This window comes from Stomoxys calcitrans, chromosome 1, assembly GCF_963082655.1.
Source record: "Stomoxys calcitrans chromosome 1, idStoCalc2.1, whole genome shotgun sequence".
NCBI lineage: Eukaryota > Metazoa > Arthropoda > Insecta > Diptera > Muscidae > Stomoxys > Stomoxys calcitrans.
In genome coordinates this window covers 7,785,130-7,805,571 of record NC_081552.1, presented here as the reverse complement: position 1 = coordinate 7,805,571, position 20,442 = coordinate 7,785,130, and positions in this window count along the sequence as shown.

Sequence of the window (20,442 nt, the reverse complement as noted above, 5' to 3'; positions counted from 1 at the left end):
GGGACCACCCCAATCCCCAAAACACCCCTAAATCGGGCATATTTACCCATCATGTCAATGTGGAGATTTAATGAAAGGTTTTGGGGGTAGAGCAAGAATTGATACCCACTTTCGGGACCAATTTTCTGTGGGTCAACCCCTTTCCCAAAATATGGGGTTCAAATAAATGTTATGTAGATATATGAGAATAGAAGACGATGCTGATATATTTTCCGGGCTTAGTGTTTTGGGGACCACCCTAATCCCCAAAACACCCCTAAATCGGCCATATTTACCCACCATGCCAATGTGGAGATTTAATGAAAGGTTTTGGGGGTAGAGCAAGAATTGATTCCCACTTTCGGGACCAATTTTCTGTGGGTCAACCTCTTTTCCAAAATACCCCACAAGCAGCAATTTTTTAGTGACCATCGCAATATGGAGCTCCTATAAAGGTATTTGGGAGTAGAATACGAATTTGATATCCAAATTTAGGACCATGTATTTAGGGAATCACCCCTTCCCCAAAACTCCCCGCAAGGGGTAAAAAATTTTCGACCATGCCAATATGTGGTATTTAAGATTAGAAAACGAATTTGATAACCTATTTTCGGCCAGGAGTTTGGGGGACGCCTCATCGTATAAACTCCCCTAAACCAATGGCAATATCGGGTTTAAATAAATGGCTTTTGAAAGAAGAGCAGGATGCTGATATTTTTTCAGGGCCAAGTGCCTGGGGGACCACCTCACCCCCGAAAACACCCCCTAAATCATATATTATGAGAGTAGCGGGCTGAAAAAAAGTATTTTAAGAATGGAGTACACCTTACATCCAATTTTAAATTCGTGGACCAATAAAGATCATATGGGATTCGGACAAAGGCACTTATATTGTTAAATTGTTAGTCAAGCGATATACTATTTTCGTTGCACGGTATTTCACTAAAAGCTCTTTAATTGTCGAAAATAAATATTCGAAGGAAACTTTTTTCCATATAAAGTAAAAGAAGGCGCAGTGGAGCGGGTCCAGGTCAGCTAGTTTTATATATAAAACAAGTAAAAGCGTGCTAAGTTCGGCCGGGCCGAATCTTATATACCCTCCACCATGGATCGCATTTGTCGAGTTCTTTTCCCGGCATCTCTTCTTAGGCAAAAAAGGATATAAGAAAAGATTTGCTCTGCTATTAAAACGATATCAAGATATGGTCCGGTTCGGACCACAATTAAATTATATGTTGGAGACCTGTGTAAAATTTCAGCCAATTCGTATAAGAATTGCGGCCATTGAGGCTCACGAAGTAAAATAGAGAGAACGATTTATATGGGATCTATATCGGGCTATAGACCGATTCAGAACATAATAAACACGTTTGTTGATGGTCATGAGAGGATCCGTCGTACAAAATTTCAGGCATATGGGATAATAATTGCGACCTCTAGGGGTCAAGAAGTCAAGATCCCAGATCGGTTTATATGGCAGCTATATCAGGTTATGAACCGATTTGAACCTTATTTGGCACAGTTGTTGAAAGTAAAAATAAAATACGTCATGCAAAATTTCAGCCAAATCGGATAGGAATTGCGCCCTCTAGAAGCTCAAGAAGTCAAATCCCCAGATCTGTTTCTATGACAGCTATATCAGGTTATGTACCGATTTCAACCATACTTAGCACAGTTGCTGGATATCATGGCGAAATACGTCGTGCAAAAACTCATTCAAATCGGAAAAGAATTGTGCCCTCTAGAGTCTCAAGAAGTCAAGACCCAAGATCGGTTTATATGGCAGCTATATCAGGTTATGGTCTGATTTGAACCATACTTCGCACAGTTGTTGGACATAATAACAAAACACGTCGTGCAAAATTTCATTTCAATCGGATAAGAATTGCGCACTCTAGAGGCTCAAGAAGTCAAGACCCAAGATCGGTTTATATGGCAGCTATATCAGGTTATGGTCCGATTTGAACCATACTTGGCACAGTTGTTGGATATCATAACAAAACACATCGTGCAAAATTTCTTTCCAATCGGATAAGAATTGCGCACGCTAGAGGCTCAAGAAGTCAAAATTTCAAGCGGGTAGCTTTACTCCTTCGGAAGTTAGCGTGCTTTCGACAGACAGACGAACGGACGGACAGACGGACGGACATGGCTAGATCGACATAAAATATCGCGACGATCAAGAATATATATACTTTATGGGGTCTCAGACGAATATTTCGAGTAGTTACAAACAGAATGACGAAATTAGTATACCCCCCATCTTATGGTAGAGGGTATAAAAAACAAATATAATTTTTTTTGAACTTTTTGACAAAATTTTTGTTGTGGTATATTTTTAAGACTTTTATTGCCAATAATGTTGGTCATTTTCTGTCCTCTGTTTTGTGCGTCACCCTGTATGATTGCACTAAAAAGAATTTGAGTGTATGTAAATGCTGATAATGTGTTTTGATTTTTATGACATGTCAACATCGATTGATGCCTATGAAACTGAGCACAGGGCATATACAAGGCTTTGCAAAGCATTATAAGCATAAACGTCTAAAAAGTGTGGGCATTAAGGGTGGCTGGGTTATATGGATTGAAATATACACTTAGGCAAAAGGTTATACAAATTACAAGCTTTTATATGCCATAGAGCTGCATACGAATTGTGACAATTATTTGCCATTATTGATTTGTTCAGCGCGTCCTTATTCATGCATTCATTCAATGAGAATAATTTGCCATTCGTTTCCAGTAATGGCAGTAAAATGGAAATTCTATACCGGTCTGTGTTATTCGCGATTATTTTACAAATTGTTACTTGTTTGCTTGATAGGGCCCTCAGACTGAGCATTGTACACAAAAAAATTCAATTTTGGGGTTGACTGCCTAGATAGCTAGCTAGCTAGCAGGCGGAAACCTTTAATTCAATCTAATCATTGAAGTGGAAATTATGAGTGTATACGCCGAAATTTAGAGTGCCTAGCCCATGTATGTAATGAAGGTGTCAATAAAATTCCGTAAAATATTGAGAATTCATTTACATGCATGCTGTAGTCTGCGAAAAACAATGCCGGTTTTGAAACCCCATATGCAAAAATTTGTGAAAACAAAAATACTATGTGACATGAGAACGCCTCCGTTTCTCCTATTGATGCGAAGCCATGCAAATTGTCACATACATATATAAAGGCGTTTTAATAGCGTTTTCGAGTGCCAAAGAACATCTTCATAGAAAGGAGTGCTGTCACAATGCTCCATGAATATCTCGTGAATATGTAGTCATAAATTTAGCATTTAATGTTGCGAAAAGTGCGAAAATAGAATGTTAAACGAAAGAAAAATTGCAATAACTTGGCTTTCAATATGCTATAGCTGAGTTATGTTAACACGCCCTCGTATATGCAAAGGAAATGTTGCCCGGTAATGTATGCTTACAAAAATAGATTCCAGTAACACATCTGAACAAATCCTAAGTTCAAAACAGATAAAAATGGAAAGAGAGAGAGAGAGAGATGAAATATATCTTAAACAACATGGATTTATATAAAAAGGTGGCAACGATTTGATTCCCCTTCTGGTCTTAACGAATTTCGACAGACAGGCGGACGAGCTAGTTCGACTTAGGTGATCAAGATCGATCATTGAGGTATTACAAACGGAATGTCTAAGGAAGTATATTCTTTATCCTACGATGGTGGGTATAAAAATTATGCGTATTTTGCAACACTTATTAATTTCTTTGCTGAAGTATGCTATGTTTTGTCCCACGCTGGGGACAGTCTAATGGCAACAGATTTGTGTTAATCGGGACCTACGAGGGTTGCCTTTTATATATCGGGGTTGAATAACCCTTGTGTTGCAATCTGTAAACTGACAGCTCCGTCGTAAAGCCTGACATTTTTGATATTATACGTACTCAGAATGTTTTGATACGAGCGCTATTTGTGTTGTTTGCAGTAACCTAAAAAATTAATCTCGTCCAAAAAATGGAATTAAATCGTGAACATTTTCGAGCTATTATATTTTAAAAATTTCGACGTGGATTAACTCTACAAAAATTCATCGATGAACTTAATTCAATTTTTGGCGATGAAGCTCCATTAAGGACCAGTGTTTATCGATGGTATGGTGAGTTCAATCTAGGTCGTAGTTCACTCCAAGACAAATTTCGTGAAGGTCGTCTAAAATCAGTTGTTATTCCAAAAACTATTGATGCTGTGCGCCAACTTATATCGCAAGATCGTCATGTGACCTACCGCGAGATTGAGACAACCTTAGGCAGCATACATTCAATATTGCATGAACATTTGAGCGTCAAAAAAAAAATTGTTTGCGTAAGAATCGCAAACAAAGGTTCGTGTCGGTTGGACGAAAGAAATGCTCCAAAAATACGAAACAACTGCATTTTAGAGCACTTAAAGCATCAATCTTATGAGTCATCCACCGTATAGTCCTGACTTGCCTGGCGCCGAATGACTTCTTTTTATTCCCGTACGTAAAAAATAAAATGAAAGGTCAACGTTTTTCGACACTGAAGAAGCGGTCGATGCGTTCATATTGCATGTTTTGGAGATACCTCAATCGGAGTGATAAAAGTGCTTCGACAATTGGTTCAAACGCATGCAAAAGTGTATAATGGCTAATATTTGTTAAACCCACCACCATAGGATGAGTTTATACTAATCTAGTCATTCCGCTTGTAACACCTCGAAATATTCGTCTAAGACCCCACAAGATATAGTAATTGCGCATTTTTTAAAAGAAAGTAAATACATTTTTAATAAAACTTAGAATGAACTTTAATCAAATATACTTTTTTTACACTTTTTTTTCTAAAGCAAGCTAAAAGTAACAGCTGATAACTGACAGAAGAAAGAATGCAATTACAGAGTCACAAGCTGTGAAAAAGTTTGTCAACGTAGACTATATGAAAAATCCGCAATTACAATTCTGTTATGACTTCCAATAACTGTGCCAAGTATAGTCCAAATTGGTCTATTACCTGATATAGCTCCCATATAAACCGATCTCCCGATTTGATTTCTTGAGCCCCTGGAAGTCGCAATTTTTGTCCGATTTGGCTGAAATTGAACATGCCGTGTTTTGTTACGACTTCCAACAACTGTGCCAAATACAGTCCAAATCAGTCCATAACCTGATACAGCTCCCAAGTAAAGCGGTCTCTCAAGCAGAAGCTAGAAGCTTTAATTTTTGCTGATTGGACGGAAGTTTAGTATGTAAAAATAAAATTAATCCCTTCAACTAAATTTATTTGTAAAAATTTTTTGCAGAATTCATGGTGGTGAGTTCCTAAAATTTGGCCTGGCCAAACTTATGTTACTCTAAAAAACATGATTTTTTGACAATATTTATGCATACTTCGAAACGCACTTTCCAATATTGCAACTCGCGAAATTTTTTAAATTCGTCAGACTTACAATTCTGCTTAAATTATCTTAAACAGTATATCTTGCCATTACTTTGACTTATTTAAGAAAATTAGTCAAGTGTTTGGCCTTATACTCACACGCCATATGTACGGTCAATGTCGATGCTGCATAGGAGTTGGGTGATGCCCATAATGAAAACCCTCTCATTTGAATTTTCATTGAATTGAATACATTACCGGCGAAACAAAATTGCTGAGATCCTCTTAGCAAAAGGATTATTAAACATCAGCACCAACTAACGTACCACACTTATGTTGATGCTATGCACATACATTCGCACTAAGCCAATCGCCACGAAAGCATTAAACATGACAACAGCACTAACGACAGGGGGTAATCAGCCACACCTAAGTAATTTGGAGGACCTGCGACAGTTCACACTCGTGGAAAGCGTAGCTAGCACGAAACTTGTTTGAGATATATTGTAGAAACACTGAGTTTGCTGGGTTATAGGTATTCGGCTTTGGATCCATTCACTTCACTGAAGACACTTTGATGAAAAATATATACCAGAATCTCTTGACGATCCGGACCTCCCCATAGGATTGGTCCGGATCGTAAAAAGACTACGATATTACTGAGAGGAAGCAAGAAGGATGTCAGCATAACTTTCGATATCATAACGTGAGACATAGGACTACGAACTCACCTATGCAAAATTGGTGCCGCAAGAGATAGCATGTGTAGGGCATGTGATGAAGATGATGAAACGTTGAAGTATTTCCAATGTCATTGCTCGGCTGTTGCGGCTAACAGACACCGACAATTAGGTGGGAACACAATACCTGACATGAAGCAGGGGAGTAGTATGGAAAAAAATGGGATTTTGTAAGTAGCACGGAATTCCCGACTTAGATTTTATTTTTCGAGTATTTATGTAAAATGTTCATGTTCATAGGGGCATGGGGATGGATTAATATCCGCAGCCTCTTTTCAACCCAACCTAACCTATTTTAAGAACAAAAGGAAACCAGCAAAATCGATTTACTTTTCCTGTTAGTTGAAAAACATGCTTCGAACCCCTAGTTATATCTAATACATACTTTGCTAAACTCCATAACCAAGCAAACATCTTTACGACATTGAATTGCTTCTCATTGATTGAACATTCCAAATATTAGAAAAATTCTTGCATTTAATCCCTTATTAATTGATGGTTATCTGTATCTTTCCCCACTTCCATATCCCCTGTTATGATGAAGACATTTGAAGCGTTAATGATTTACCGCATTTATGCATTTCCATGCTTATCGGCTCTATTTCACACAGTAATCACGTAAAATATTTCATCTCATTTAGATTTCCCTAAGAAATCGCACCGCGAATAAACACAGCCTTCCCTCTACCCTCTAAGTAGGCTCAAACTCATTCAGAAACGTAGAACATGCAAACTCACTCACACACAAGGAACTGCAAAGTCCTGGCGGATATATCAATGTGTGGTGTGTATGGAGGTGTATGATTGAATGCATGTAGGAGAGATGATAAACAAATCATTTGTATGCGCCAATGCAATTATTTACATTTAATTGTGTGTTAAGTTCCAGGCTGTAGCATTTGAAAGTTTGGTTTATTCAATGAATACGTGACGTGAAGCGCGTCTATTAAATAGAGCATATTACACTCAAACTCTGGGAGATAATTTGAAAACGAAATATTTCAAGCAGTTGGAAATAAAGAAGTGAACAAAACTCAACTAATGTGTGTGTGTAGGTGTTTTGAAAGGAGATAGTTAAACTTCACATGTTATTGTATGTGTGTGTGTGTGAGTAGCCTTGAAATATCCATCCTTTAACAGATTTCTTATCATAATTGATAGTGTGTAATGAATTCGCGCGTTAATAAGCCCTTGATTAATGAGATTTTTCAACTGCGTATAACACAAGATATTTTCCTTGAAGCTCATTCGTATGTTGTGTTGTTTCATTGATTGAACGGTTATAAATATTAAATTAAAGGATTAGAAAAGATATTTGCTGTTGTCATTCATTTTAATTGCCTGGAATATTGACAAAGGATATTTGAAAAAGGAGAGATACAAACTTAAGGGTCAGATTTGTTCGTTTTGAAAGAGGATAGCAGTGACAGCAACCATCATTTTAAACAGTAAGTAATAAATAAGCCTAGGATTAGCGTAATCAATTGCTAGTAGCGAAAGGGATGACCCAATTATTAGTCGAAAACGTTTAACTATTTAAAATGGAATCAGCAATGCACTATTCATAAATACAAAAGAATTGTCGGCGTTGCAGACCTAGAAACAAGACTGTTGGAATGACAAAGTTGGAGCAGAGTCGCCTATGATCCCTTGTTGGAGGTGAGATAGCTATTTGAAATGATGATTCGACTACAAAACATTAAGTTCGGCGGTGGCGAAATTTGGATACCAACTACCACAAATTTGTATCCAAACTTCATCAACATCAAATGAGAAATGCGCATTTTATGATCCAAAAAAATTCGTTTTGGAGTTAAGACTAAATATAGCTATATTAAATTTCGGTCTGATCAAAATCGTATCGGGCAGGGATGTCCAAGGTTCTAAAACATCGCACTGCACCACAATTCAGCAAAATCGTGTAAAAACTCCTCCGTCTATAGTTTCAAGCCCTTAAATCGGAAGATCGGTTTATATGGCAGCGAGATCAAAATATGGCTCTATTTACACAATTCTCCGCACAGATGTCGAAAGGTACCATATATTTTTTGATTAGTCATATGCAACCAAATTACAATCAAACACGTAAAAGCGTGATAAGTTCGGCCGAGCCGAATCTTGGGAACCCACCACCATTGATTCTGCTACAATATGGGAGTTATATCTGGCTATAGACCGATTTGGTGAAAGTCATATCAGAACACTATTTGCACAATTTCAACCAAAATCTGATTAAAATTGCGGCTTGTAACGGCTCCAGAAGTCAAATCGGGAGATTGGTTTTTATGGGTGCTATATCAGGTTCTTGACCAATTTGAACTGTATATGACACAGAACATAACAGAACACTATGTGCAAAATTTCACCCAAATCGGTTGAAAATTGTGGCTTCCAGGGGCTCAAAAAATCAAATCGGGAGATCGGTTATAAGAGAACTATATCTAAATCAGAACCGATATGGCCAATTCGCAATCATCAACGACCTACATTAATACTAAGGATCTGTGCAAAATTTCAAGCGGCTAGCTTTACGCGTTTGACCGCTATCGTGATTTCGAAAGTTGAACGGACGGACGGACATGGCTAGTTCGACTCAGAATGTCAAGACGATTAAGAATATATATATACTTTGGCGGAATGAGTAGATTAGAGTACCCCTATCCTTTGGTGGTGGGTATAAAAATGCCAAATCAATATTAACAAACACCTAAACATTGATGAAAAACAACAATTTTGCAATAGCGAAGAATTCCTTAACAAAACCAAAAGCATGCAAATTAAAATCAAGCATAAGACTAAATTTGAGAAGCTTAGAGAAGAATTGAAAAGTAAACGCGTGCTAAGTTTGGCCTGGCCGAATCTTGGGAACTCACCACCATGGATTCTGCTAAAAATTTATACAAAATAAATTTTGTTGTAGAGCATAATTTTTTTCTACATACCAAACTTCTGTCACACCAGTAAACATTAAAGGTACAGTTGTTGGAAGTCACAACAAAACACTACGTGCAAAATTTCAGGCAAATCGGACAAAAATTGTGAGTTTCAGGGGCTCAAGACACATTTACGTTTTGGGTTTCGGTGTATTCAGAGGACTATAGTAAAGGGTGATTTTTAGCTATTGTCTTTTTGGCAACACTGGTTTAAACAGCTCACGCACGTTTCGTGTTTTGTTTCACTGTCAAACATCTTCAGTTTGGTCTATGATTAAACCATGAATCGTCTTTCAAACAAACAACGCTTGCAAATTATTTAATTTTATTATCAAAATAAGTGCTCTGTAAGAAAATTCAGATAGTTCAAATTTTGTTCAGCGACGAAGCTCATTTTTGGCTCAATGGGTACGTAAATAAGCACAATTATCGACTTTGGAGTGAAGATCAGCCAGAAGCATTGCAAGAGCTACCAATGCATCCAGAAAAAGTCATAGTTTGGTGCGGTTTATAGACTTATGTCATCATTGGACCGTACTTCTTCAAAGATGATGCGAATCGCAACGTAAATGTGAATGGTACGTTTTTAGCCCAAAATGCAAGTGCTTGGCTTGCATGACATATGGTTTCAACAAAACGGTCGGGACCGGTCACTTGGCCGCCTATATCGTGCGATTTAACGCAGTTTGACTATTTTTTGTGGGGCTTTGTTAAATCTGATATCTTTAGAGACAAGCCAGCTTCAATTGATGCATTGGAAGACAGCATTAATTCGGGAGATACCAGCCGGAATGTTGGAAAGAGAAATGCCAAAAATGGACTATTTGAGATGCAGCCACGATCAACATTTACTTGAAATAATTTTCAAATATTAAATTATTGGGTTGGCCAAAAAGTAATTGTGGTAATATAGTAGTAATATAGTCGGCGTTGACAAATTTTTTCAACGGCTTGTGACTCTGTAATTGCATTCTTTCTTCTGTCAGTTATCAGCTGTTACTTTTAGCTTGCTTTAGAAAAAAAGTGTAAAAAAAGTATATTTGATAATAGTTCATTTTAAGTTTTATTAAAAATGCATTTACTTTCTTTTAAAAAATCCGCAATTACATTTTGGGCAACCCAATATAATCCGATAATAACAATATGGGGCATAAATTAATAGAGAGGGGTACAAATCATACAAATAATAAATAAAAAAAAAACATTTTGGATCAAGTGCCTGTGCGGCAGCACAGTCTCAACATTTTGAAATATGCACTGCATTCAACCGAAAGTTATTGGCATGTTGTGTATGACAACAATGTGGAGTATTTTTTTGAAGTCAAGATACGAGTACCTCCATAAGACCAAGAAGTTTAGATTTTATATATAAATAAGTTCTAATTCTGTGTATTGTGGAAAACACAGCGGAGCGTGCTTGGGTGGGCTAGTACATATTATTTTATGAAAATTTCAGCGGCCCCACTTTTTATTAAATCATGAAATGGGTCTATAAGACAGCTATAATCAAATATGGTCCAATCTGGACCATATTCGGTATGGATGCCAAGGGATCTTTTACGACTCCTTGTTCCAAATAAATACGGAATCGGGTAATAAAAGTGCATTTAATGGGATATAGACCATAAGTAGCAATATAGAATATATATCCAATGACAGTTTGATCTGTACTACGCTCAGAACTTTTGTCGAGAGATCCAACATAACATACTGCATATAATTTCTGCGAAATCTGATTTAAAAATGTGCACTTTATTAACCAAAAACTTTAAATAATAAAAGTCTCTGGCCTTCAATGCCCTCAATAAACTTGGTTAACCCTCAATAAACTTGGTTAATCCTAAGTTCTCACATATCAATGAGTGCAGCCATATTCAAGTTTTGACTCGATGATATGGGGCTTCGCCAGCATTTGTAAGGGGATAAATGGAATTTTCTCCTGACGTTTATGCCGTGATTTGAACGCAGTCGTACGGCGTTATAGGCGGACATGCTAAACTCTGTGCCATGGTCGCCTTAGGGGCGTGGTATGGAAATTAATTAGGAATTATGTAAGTAGCACAGAATTCCTGACTTAAATTTTCTTTTTCGAGGTCACCTTTTAGTATTTAGAGCGCACAACATGGTGTATGGCCATTGTGCCATGGGCGGATTAATATCCGCACCCCCTTTTCAACCTAACCTAACCACCTAAATATCTTTCTTTTAAATCCAATATTGTGACGAACTGTTTTTCCTCTGTTGGTGTAAACTTAAGGGTTGGATGGCTTCCGATAGTTGGCCCCTAACTTTTGTCTCAAATTTGTACTCTTCTCAAAAAGACCTGTGTATGCACAATATATATGCCCGCTTAGGGGATTTTGTTTGGAGGTAGGGGAGGGGCGTCCCCCCAGGTACTGAACCCCAAATTTCAAATTTCTCCTCTGCGCCTTTTTTTACTTTATGTGGAAAAAAATTTTCTTTTGAATATTTATTTTCGACAATTAAAGAGCGTCTAGCGAAATATGTTGCTACGAAAATAGTATATGTATATCGCTTGACTAATAGTATAACAATGATTGTCGATGAATTTGATCGGAGGGTTTAGGGTCATCGACGTTTGGATGTTAGATAAACACCATTCATAGAAGTCTTTATTTTAGCCCGATATTTTCATGATGTCCGATTTAGGGGTGTTTTCTGGGGTGAGGTCCCCTAGACAAATGACCGTGAAAAAAATCTCCGCATCATGCTCTTCTCTCAAATACCATTTATTTAAACCCCATATTGCCATTAGTTTAATGAGAGTTAATGGGATGAAGCGTCCTCAAACACTTGGCCCCTAAGATTTGTACTTTTTGGGGGTGTTTTGAGAAAGAGGTAGTGTCCCATATATAGGGTGATTTTTTTGAGGTTAGGATTTTCATGCATTAGTATTTGACAGATCACGTGGGATTTCAGACATGGTGTCAAAGAGAAAGATGCTCAGTATGCTTTGACATTTCTTCATGAATAGACTTACTAACGAGCAACGCTTGCAAATCATTGAATTTTATTACCAAAATCAGTGTTCGGTTCGAAATGTGTTCATTCACCGTAACGTTGCGTCCAACAGCATCTTTGAAAAAATACGGTCCAATGATTCCACCAGCGTACAAACCACACCAAACAGTGCATTTTTCGGGATGCATGGGCAGTTCTTGAACGGCTTCTGGTTGCTCTTCACTCCAAATGCGGCAATTTTGCTTATTTACGTAGCCATTCAACCAGAAATGAGCCTCATCGCTGAACAAAATTTGTCAAAATTTGAACACATTTCGAACCGAACACTGATTTTGGTAATAAAATTCAATGATTTGCAAGCGTTGCTCGTTAGTAAGTCTATTCATGATGAAATGTCAAAGCATACTGAGCATCTTTCTCTTTGACACCATGTCTGAAATCCCACGTGATCTGTCAAATACTAATGCATGAAAATCCTAACCTCAAAAAAATCACCCTTTACATGCTCCCATATACATGCTCCATTGACGTTTGGGTGTTAGATAAACACCATTCTTAAAAGTCTTTATTTCAGCCCGATATTTTCATGATGTCCGATTTAGGGGTGTTTTCGGGGGTGAGGTCCCCTAGACACTTGACCCTGAAAAAAATCTCCGAATCGTGCTCTTCTCTCTAATACCATTTATTTAAACCCCATATTGCCATTAGTTTAATGAGAGTTTATGGGATGGAGCGTCCTCAAACACTTGGCCCCTAAGATTTGTACTCTTTTGGGGGTGTTTTGAGAAAGAGGCAGTGCCCCATATACATGCTCCCGCATTTCGATATCAGATTCGTATTCCACTCCCAAATACCTTTTTTTGAGCCCCATATTGCGATGGTCAGTAAATAATTGCTGTTTTGTGGGGTGTTTTGGGGACCAAAAAATGTGTCCCGAAAGTGGGTATCAATATTGGACTCTTCCCAATACCTTTCATTTGAGCCCCACATTGACGTGGTCGGTAAATATGCCCAATTTAAATTTGTTTTGGGGAGTGGTGTGGTCCCCCAAAAACACAGCTCTGAAAATATATCAGCATCGTCAAATACCTTTCATTTGAGTCCCAATTTGCAATAGTCGGTAAATATCTGACATAGCTGCCATATCGATCTGGGATCTTGACTTCTTCAGCCTCTATAGGGCGCAATTACTATCTGCTTGGGGTCAACGGCAACGGCTTCTCCCATGACCTTCAACATACTTGTCAAATATGGTCTGAATCGGTCTACAGCCTAATACAGCCCCAATATAAAACGATTTCCTATTTTACTTTTGAGCCCCTAAAGGGCGCAATTCTTATTCGATTTGGCTGAAATTTTACCCAATGACTGCTACTATAGTGGTCTCCAACATTTTTTCCATTATGGACCGAATCGGGCCATAACTTGATATAGCTCCAATAACATAGCAATTCTTTTCTTTTATCCTTTCCTTAGTTTGCCTAAAAAGAGACACCGGGAAAAGAACTCGACAAATGCGATCCATGGTGGAGGGTATATAAGATTCGGCCCGGCCGAACTTAGCACGCTTTTATTTGTTTTTAGTTTATTATCAACAGACAATGCTTTCCGATATCAGAAGAAAAATTTTTGTGGGTGTATATTTTCAGATGATGGAAAAAATCTTCCAAGGTTTGTATTACTTCAATTAACAGCACTTTAGTCGATTCTAATAAAAAAATGGAAAACGGGCTTTTCTAAAACCCGTCAGAATTTGGAAAAAGAGTTCCAAGTTTGAAAATCTATTATATAAAAATGAAATTGTTGCGCTTTGTTTGCTTGTTTGGTTATCTGTTTGTTTGTTGGTTTGTTTAATGGTTTGTTTGTTTTATTTTGTTTGTTTGTTTATTAGTTTGTTTGTCTGTTCCGTATAGACAAAAAAACGACTGAACCGATTTTCGTGAAGTTTTCACAGATGGTAGAGTTTGAGCCCTCGTTGAAAATAGGGTACTAATTTTTTTCATATCCGAAGGGGGCGGACCCTCCGCCTTGCCACAATTTTCAAAAACGCCAGATCTCGGTGACGGGTGCACCGATCTTAGTAAAATTTTGTATGCCACCTTATGGTACCGCAAAAACACAAAATTGGTATAACATTTTGGGGGCCCTATTCCTAAACCCACCCGAACGGACGTGTGTACCGATTGGGACAATATGGGTATCAAATGAAAGGTATTTAAGAGTAGAGTACGAATTTGGTATAAAAATTTCACTCTTAATTTTCGGGGGTCCCCCACCCCAAAAAAAGGCCAAAGAGGACACATTTACTGCTTTGGGCAATATGGGTATCAAATGAAAGGTATTTAAGAGTAGAGTACGAACTTGGCATTAAAATGTAAAACTAAGTGTCGGGGATCTCCCACCCCCAAAAACACCACCCAACTGGACACTTTAACCGCTTTAGGCAATATGGGTATTAAATGAAAGGTATTCAAAAGTAGAATACAAATCCGATACAGAAATTTACTTTTTGGTGTTTGAGGGCCCTCTCCACCCCCCAAAACCCTACAGCAGGACAAATTTTGGGACAATATGGATATCAAATGAAAGCTTTTTAAAGGTAGAGTCCAATGCTAATATAAAAATTTATTCCTTGGTGTCTGAGGCGCCTCCCTACCCCAAAACCCCTAAACTAGATATATTTACCGATTGGGACAATATGGGCATCAAACGAAAGATATTTGGAAGCTGAGTACACATCTGTTATAAGAATTTGGTCCAAAATGTCTAGGGGCCTCCCCAGTGCCAAAAACCCCCTAAAACGGGCGTAAATGTCCAACGTCACAAAATAGGTATCGAATGGAAGGTCTTTGGGAGTTGGCTACCAATCTGGTATTCACATCTAGGACAAAGTCTGGTACCGGCCCACCCACTAAATACCCTTCAATAGGACGTGAAGTTCGATCGGGATAATATGTCAATTAAAAGAAAGGTCTATAACAGTATATTTCGAATCTAATGTTGGTATAAGGATTCAAGTATACAAGAAAAGTATATCGCGACAATAAATGACTCAAATAAAAGGAAAAGAAGGAATTAATAATAATATAAGAAGGCCGATCAGGGTAGAATAGGACAGAAATAAAAGGTCTTTGGCAGCAGAGTCTCAAATTGGGATGGACACAGGAGGACTTGTTGACCTTTAAGAATGTGGTATTCCAAGTGGTCGCTTTGAAATATGAATGTAGATAACCAATACAAAAGAATTAATTAGTGTGAATCTGTACGAGACCTATAGCCCTGAATATCCTGATAGCCACATTTAAAATGCTTGGCATTATGGGGCTTAAGCAAAATCGTGACCTAGCACGATGCTGATATTACTTCAGGGTCCACCTCTAAACTCCCTTCAAACCTATCATGATTGCCAATGGTGATAAATAAAAGGTATTTGATAGTAGAAAACGATTTGATATCCAATTTTGAGGCCAAATGTTTGGGGGGTCGTGTCACCCCATAAACTCCCCCTAAACCAAGGCAATTGGGGCTCAAATAAAATAAATTTGAGAGTAGAGGACGATCCTGATATTCTTTCAGGGCTAGGTACGTGGGTGGCCGCCCCACCCTGCATACCCCATATCATATTTGTGGATTATGGCAAAAAGGAGCTTAAATCTGTATCTGTTTCATGGTCAAGTATTTCAGGGACGCCTCACCTCATGAACTCCCCATAAACCACACATTTATACCGACTATAGCAATATGTAGCTACAATGTGGTTTTGGGAGTGGAGTATGAATCTGATATCCACTTTCGGGGCAAAGAGATTGGGTATTTCAATCCACCACCAAATCCAAGAGATGGGAGGGACGATTCAAGCGAAATTTAGTTTGTTTATAATAACTTAAATACAAAAAATGTGTATCCTTATTTAGGGTGGGATATCTAGGGGTCGCCCTACCGCCAAAGTTGGCCAAATTGAATATAAACCAAAAGTGACAATATGGGATTGAAATGACAGGTATTTAAGACCAGAGCATAAATCTGATATATGGGGATCCGCCCCACCCCCAAAACACCCCCATACGGGACATATTTACCGACCATAGCAATAGAAGACTCAAATGAAAGGCATTTTAGAGAAGAGCACCAATATAATATCCACATTGGCGCAAAATATCTGAAAGGCCGTGTCCAGTTAGTTACAGATAATTACAACGAATTTTAATAAATTCCTTAATGTTCTTAAATTCTTTTTTACTTCCATTTGTGTTAAAACTCACTACCGAAATTTGGAATTCTATCAGTACAATCCATCGGTTTGCTAAAAACGTTACATAATCTTTCCACAATTTAACGCCAACAAAAGTTATTGCTAACAAAGTTCACCAAAAACCCTGTCAATACAGTCAAGTTAATGCGATCTCTAACACTAACATCACTTGTACACCTTTTACAAGTTTTTGGCTACTCACAATGTGAACGAGTACTCGAAAACTCGCACAAGTCATGAACAATTCTACCCAAGAGCGTCCTTTAGAGGTATCAAAAGTTGTTTTGCCCCCGCAAGAGGAAAAACGTACAACTTTTGGCATGTTTTAATGGCGACCGATGACTTCAGCAATGGACCTCCATTTGGGATTCATCTACTGTAACATAAACCCTTCTATTTACCAACAATGTCACATTCAGACCGACTTAAAATTCTGTATTGATGGTGATGGGTGGTGCAGTGCTCTAACAAATGCCACTTTACATTCAAATAGAAAAAGGATATCCTAACTCGGGGTAATATCCATGGAAAATTTAAGTACATCAGCCAAAGTATACCCAACTGTGATGGAGAAAGGTATAATACCAAGAAGTTTTCCCATTTGTGTGTTACCCACTTTTGTGAGTGCAAAAGGATTTCTACATTTGCTGTTGGTCCATGCATTCGATGACAATCAATGGATTCTCGCTCTGTTGTCCATATGCAAATAAAAGGACATGGTCACCAACAGCCATGAGACTGCGAAAGTGAGCGAGTGTGTCGAAATGTAAACATTGTTGGTGTACGAGGTTTTTAGCAAAATTTCTGTTGTCATGCTTCATAAAGGATTCATATGCAGTTCTTAATATCCCTTTTTGTTTTGCAATGGTCAGTCACTATCACACGTGGATTCTTTTCGTTTTTGGATTTGATGGCTTTGTAACGCTAGGTTTGAGTTTGATAAGCTGAAATAAATGAAGTCTCTGTAAACAGAAAACCAAAACTAAGTGGTTTTTCTTCAAACTCTGTTTACGCTTCGGAGAAAGTCATTGTTGTGGGCAACTACGACAGCACTTCAGTTTAATTAACCAGAATAAGGATTTGCAGGAAATGGTTTGATTGAAAGAGAAAGCTTTAGGAGTCATGAAATAGAAGAGATATAGTTTTAAATTGAATAAGGGATCATCTTAAAGAAATGCATGAAAAGACTTTTTGGAATTTTAGGGAAATACAACATCCTCCTTGGTTAGATAATTTAATTAAAACACCCGTGAGATCGGAATTTTTATTGGATCGGAATTTAATGTTGCTGATCGTTTACATGGCAAAACTCATTTTGAAAGATGCGAATAGAAATAATCTCATCGGTGATATTGAATCTGTAATATTGATTAAGTGCTTAGTCAACTGCTCTCGAAGACAGTTTAAAGGCTTTTTTTTGATGCTTCCTTACTGAACTTTACTTTACTTTAATTGGCTATGACTGAATACTTGTTCCACTAGCCGAACGTAGAATAGCGTTCCAAGCACCTCGATCTTCTGCGCTCATTCTAAAATCTCTGACACCAAGTTTCGAGGTGTCTCCCACAACTTGATCTTTCCATCGGGCTTTTGGTCTTCCCGGTATGCGTGTACCACCGTGTATGCCTTCATAAGATTTTTTTGCTGGAGTTTCTTCATCCATTCTGACAACATGACCTAGCCAACGCAGCCGTTGTATTTTGATGCGTGTAACTATGCTATCGTCGTCATACAGCTCATACAGCTCGTGGTTCATACGTCGCCTATATTCTCCGTTAACGCAAACTGGTCCATATATTTTACGAAGAATCTTTCTCTCAAATACTCCAAGCACTGCCTCATCTGCTTTCACAAGAACCCATGCTTCAGAACCATGTAAGAGCACGGGTAGTATCAGTGTCTTGTAAAGTGTAGTCTTCGTCTGTCGAGAGGTGGCCTTGTTTCTAAACTGCTTACTTAGTCCAAAGTAGCATCTGTTTGCCAGTATTATTCTTCGCTTAATCTCAAAACTGGTGTCATTCGTTTCGATTACTGCTGTGCCGAGGTAGATAAAGTTACTGACCGTCTCAAAGTTGTGGTACGCAACTTTCTCCATTTTCTTTATCTGTTCGGTTGTGGAAGGCTTTTTGGGAGTTGAAATCATCCATTTCGTCTTATCTCCATTTACTGCCAGACCCATTTTCACTGACTCTCTTTCGATTCTGGAGTTACTACTTCCGGTGACCGACCTATGATGTCGATGTCGTCGGCATAGGCGAGTGGCATATGATCTCTTGTTATTAGTGTGCCATATCTATTCACATCTGCATCTCGTACAATCTTCTCCAGCAGGATATTAAAGAGATCACACGATAGGCTGTCTCTTTGTCTGAAACCTCGTTTGGTATTAAATGGTTCGGAGAGATTCTTTTCTATTCTCACAGAGGAAGTGTAATCCTGCAGAGTCTTATTAATCTTGCTGGGATACCAAACTCAGACATGGCTTGAAATACCTTTGAACGTAAAGAAGTATCGAAAGCGGCTTTGAAGTCAACAAAGAGATGATAGGTGTTGATTTGTCCTTCTCGGGTCTTTTCCGGGATTTGACGCAGTGTGAATATTTGGTCTAGGGTGGATTTACCAGGTCTAAAGCCCCATTGATAGGGCCCAATTATCCCATTGACTTTAGATTTTAATCTTTCACACAGTTCGCTCGAGAGTACCTTGTATGCAATGGGGAGGAGACTTATTCCTCTGTAGTTGGCACATTCCGTCTTGTCTCCTTTCTTGTGTACGGGACATACACAAGACGCAGATAAGCTGATGCATATGCCTTATCAGCGTGTCGCCTCCGGTCTTCAATAGTTCAGCGGGTAACCCATTGGCTTCTGCTGCCTTGTTGTTCTTTAGTCGGGTCACTGTTACTTGGTCATTCTGACTAGGAGGTTAACATTCTATACCATCATCAGCGATTGGTTCAGCAGTTGGGTAAAATGTTCATTCCATATCCTCAGCATGTTATCTGTGTCAGTTACCAGATTTCCTTCTTTGTCTCTGCAGAAGGATGTGCCTGCACCAAAGCCATCGGTTTGATGTTTAATTCTTTGGTAGAATTTCCGGACTTCATTCTGCCCCCTGTACATCTCAATTCGCTCAAACTCACGTCTTTCCTTTTTCTTTCTGCGGAATAGACGTTTCTCCTCTCTCCTTTTCTCCCGATACCTCTCTTTCATCTGGCGCGTTGCTACTGATTGCAGGGTTGCTATATATGCTGCATTCTTGGCTTCAGTAGCATCTCGACACTCTTGGTCGTACCATGGGTTTTTGGAAGAGGCTTCCGATACCCAAGTACGGATTTCGCAGCATTTTCCATGGAGTGGGCAATAGTTTGCCACTGCGCCATTAGATCATCGGAACAAGGAGTGTTTTCATCAAACAGTTGAGTCAGTCGAGTGGAGTATGCCGCTGCCTTTTGTTGTGTTTGCAGCTTTTCAATATCCATCTTCCGTGCAGTGCCAGATCGTACTTTCCTCGCCATGTTCAAACGGGTGCGAACCTTTGCTGCAAAAAGGTAATGATCCGAATTTATTTTCACTCCACGGATTGATCGTACATCTAACATGTTGGATGAATGCCTTCCATGTATCAAAACGTGTTTTGATCGGGTGACAGCCATGTGGCTTTGTGAATATTTTTATGTTGAAATCTGGTGCTACTAACTACCATGTTTTTTGCCGCGGCAAAATCTATCAGCCTCAACCCATTACTGGACGTTATCTCGTGTACACTAATCTTTCCGACTGTTGGACCAAAAATATCTTCCATCCCTATCTTCGCATTGAAATTTCCCAGAACGATGTTAATATCATGGGCGGGGCAGCGGTCTTATTCTCTCTCTAGGCGCCTGTAGAAAATATCCTTGGTCTGCTCACCTTTGTCTTCGGTCGGGGCATTGACACAAATAAGGCTGATGTTGAAGAATTTGGCTTTTATGCGGACTGTGGCTAGCTTCTCATCCCCCGGAGTAAAGCTGGAGACAAGGTGTTTCAGTCGCCGGCTAACCACAAATCCACAGCCAAATTCATGCCTCGTGTTATGGCAGCTATAGTGTAGTTCGTCACCGTTTGGTGTTGTAGTGACGCCATTCCCTGTCCATCGCACTTCCTGTAAGGCGGTAATATCTGCCTTGTACTTCTCTAATACATCCGCCAGCGCGTA